Source organism: Bubalus kerabau, chromosome 22 (genome assembly GCF_029407905.1).
Source record: "Bubalus kerabau isolate K-KA32 ecotype Philippines breed swamp buffalo chromosome 22, PCC_UOA_SB_1v2, whole genome shotgun sequence".
NCBI classification, from domain to species: Eukaryota; Metazoa; Chordata; class Mammalia; order Artiodactyla; family Bovidae; genus Bubalus; species Bubalus kerabau.
Window position 1 is genome coordinate 28,584,409 of NC_073645.1, and position 3,779 is coordinate 28,588,187.

A 3,779-nucleotide genomic window follows, 5' to 3' on the forward strand; every position below is an offset into this window, starting at 1 on the left:
AGAAAAGGGAACCCTCTTACACTGTTGGTGGGAATGCAAATTAGTATAGCCACTATGGAGAACAGTGTGGAGTTTCCTTAAAAAACTGGAAATGGAACTGCCTTATGACCCAGCAATCCCACTGCTGGGCATACACAGGACCCAGGATTCTGATCTATACAGGTGACCCTACCTGAGCTTCCAAGTGGGTTTGGCCAGCAAAGAAATATCAGAGTACTGGAGGCTAGGGTCATTGTTCCATGAACTGTCTGTTTCTGTTAGGCTGTGTTGGCAATGGGGTTATTTCTCTCCCAAAGGCCAAAATTCCTATCAGGTTTTTTTTCCCCTTGCCTCCTCCTGTCTTAATTACTTCCTACTATTTCTGTCATGGCATGTTCTATAATTTCATGTAACCCTTCCAAATGGCTTGCAAAATCCCCAGTAGACTCTCTTTAATTATACTTTTAGCCTGTTGAAAGAAACTGTAGGACCTGAATTAAGTTACTTGTGCTGAGCACCATATTAGCAAACCAATACTTAATACCTAACATAAGTGCAAACTTCACCTTCTACCAAGAATACAGTGTTAACCCAGTCAGTCTGGAATTTCCTGGTTAGCAGTAATGAGGTAACCCACCTGAGTCACCGCTTCCATCCCCTTTTCTATTTGCTGGGTTGGATCCTATCCAATTCATGAATCATGGCTGTTGTTGTTCAGTCACTCAGTCATGCCCAACTCTTTGCACCCCCATGGAATACAGCACACCAGGTTTCTCTGTCCTTCACAATCTCCCGGAGTTTGCTCAAACTCATGTCCATTGAATCGGTGGTACCATCCAACCATCTTATCCTCTGTCATCCTTTTCTCCACCTGCCTTCAATCTTTCCCAGCATCAGCATCTTTTCCAATATGTTGGCTCTTTGCATGAGGTGGCCACAGTATTGGAGCTTCAGCTTGAACATCAGTTCTTCCAATAAATAGTCAGGGTTGGTTTCTCCGTGCTGTCCAAGGGACTCTTAAGAGTCTTGTTAAATAGAGTTAACTCAATCTTAATTTTACTTGGGTGAATTTTGCCTGTTTTTTGTTTCCTTCTAGGACCATACTTGCAGACTCCCAAACTGTTATGTTATCATTCCAGCAACCACACAAATTTTCACTTCTTTCTTCACACTGGTCTCTGAGGTTGGAATGCCATTTCATTCATCTTCTAATAATAGGCATCCTCATAATCAGTCAAGGTCTATTCTGACTGCCGTTTTTTTTCCTTTCAGTTTTTCCTTCTTTTGAAAATTACATGTACACCTTGTTCCAGATCCCACTTAGACTGAACAGACTGTCCCACTAGCTTGTAACCTCCCCATAAGTTCGGTTCAGTTCAGTCACTCGGTCATGTCCGACTTGTTGCGACCCCATGAACCACAGCACACCAGGCCTTCCTGCCCATCACCAACTCCCAGAGTTTACCCAAACTCATGTCCATTGAGTCGGTGATGCCATCCAACCATCTCTTCCTCTGTCCTCCCCTTCTCCTCCTGCCCCCAATCTTTCCTAGCAACAGGGTCTTTTCAAATGAGTCAGCTCTTCACATCAGGTGGCCAAAGTACTAGAGTTTCAGCTTCAACATCAGTCCTTCCAATGAATACCCAGGACTGACCTCCTTTAGGATGGACTGGTTGAACCTCCTTGCAGTCCAAGGGACTCTCAAGAGTCTTCTCCAACACCACAGTTCAAAAGCATCAATTCTTCACCACTCAGCTTTCTTTATAGTCCAACTCTCACATCCATACATGACTACTGGAAAAACCATAGCCTTGACTAGATGGACATTTGTTGACAAAGTAATGTCTCTGCTTTTTAATATGCTATATAGGTTGGTCATAACTTTTCTTCCAAGGAGTAAGCATCTTTTAATTTCATGGCTGCAATCACCATCTGCAGTGATTTTGGAGCCCAAGAAAATAAAGTCAGCTACTGTTTCCACTGTTTCTCCATCTATTTGCCATGAAGTGATGGGACCAGATGCCATGATCTTCATTTTCTGAATGTTGAGCTTTAAGCCAAGTTTTTCACTGTCCTCTTTCACTTTCATCAAGAGGCTCTTTAGTTCTTCTTCACTTTCTGCTGTAAGGGTGGTGTCATCTGCATATCTGAGGTTATTGATATTCCTTCAGGCAATCTTGATTCCAGCTTATGCTTCTTTTAGCCCAGCGTTTCTCATGATGTATTCTGCATAGAAGTTAAATAAGCAGGGTGACAGTACAGCCTTGACGAACTCCTTTTTCTATTTGGAACAAGTCTCTTGTTCCATGTCCAGTTCTAACTGTTGCTTCCTGACCTGCATACAGGTTTCTCAAGAGGCAGGTCAGGTGGTCTGGTATTCCCATCTCTTTCAGAGTTTTTCACAGTTTTTTTGTGATCCACATAGTCAAAGGCTTTGACATAGTCAATAAAGCAGAAATAGATTTTTTTGGGGGGGAACTCTCTTACTTTTTCTATGATCCAGCAGATGTTGGCAATTTGATATCTGGTTCCTCTGCCTTTTCTGAAACCAGCTTGAACATCTGGAAGTTCATGGTTCACATATTGCTGAAGCCTGGCTTGGAGAATTTTGAGCATTACTTTACTAGGGTGTGAGATGATTGCAATTGTACAGTAGTTTGAGCATTCTTTGGCATTGCCTTTCTTTGGGATTGGAATGAAAACTGACCTTTACCAATCCTATGGCCACTGCTGAGTTTTCCAAATTTGCTGGCATATTGAGTGCAGCACTTTCACAGCATTGTCTTTCAGGATTTGAAATAGCTCAACTGGAATTCCATAACCTCCACTAGCTTTGTTTGTAGTGATGCTTCCCCATCTCTGAGCACTATATATTTTAGTTACCAAAGTCGCTATGTGGGTTTGTTGAATTGAATTGGAGGTGAGACATTGCATAGAGCTGCTGGAAGGAAATATATTAGTAGATCTAACTCAGATTTTCTCAGATTTCTTAACTCCCAACCATGTGGGTTCACTTTCTCAGTAAAGTGTTTGATGACAACAAAAGTAAAAAGCTCAAACTGTCTGTCATTTAAGCACTTGAGAGAAGCAAATGTATGACTTTCTCAACAACACTTATTATATAGCAAGATGACTACATGTCAGCAAGAGATGGGTCTCAGAAGCTATCAACACACTGCTGTATAAATACAGTGTACTTTGGAGAGCCATTCTTCCATCATTCCATAGTAGTCACTTTCAATCCAGGTGATGATGTTGTGTATGACACTCTTTCATCTCCATCTAGGTTGTAGGTCATTACACAGGAGAGGACTAGCCAGTTAAATCAATCAATCACAGTGGGCACAGTGATGGTTCAGGAGTGGTCTTTGACTCAAACAGGACTATCCAAGATGTTGCTGAAACTATTGGGGAAAATATTCTCTCGCTCTAGGATTTGTAAGCTAGAAGGCTGATATTCTTCATTTTACTTAGGAGAAGAGAGGTTATGTTAAAGTAGCAAAATCCACCAAATCACCTGATAAACTAATCAAAGATTTATTTCTATATAACTCTTTCTCACTGAGTCCATCGTAGTAGCAAGCAGATCTCCTCGTGGTGACTCAAGTATTCAGTTGGATTAAACATTCCATCTAAGAGTGGCACCATCCGGGACTCATGACCTTGTCTGTCAATGTTGCAGGTAGAATGAGACTGGGAAGGCTTGAGCATGAACTTCCACTGGGTCACCCTGATAGTGTCACGTCACCAGTCTTTCAGCATGCCATCCAGAACTAGTGACAGAATATGCCAACTGGAG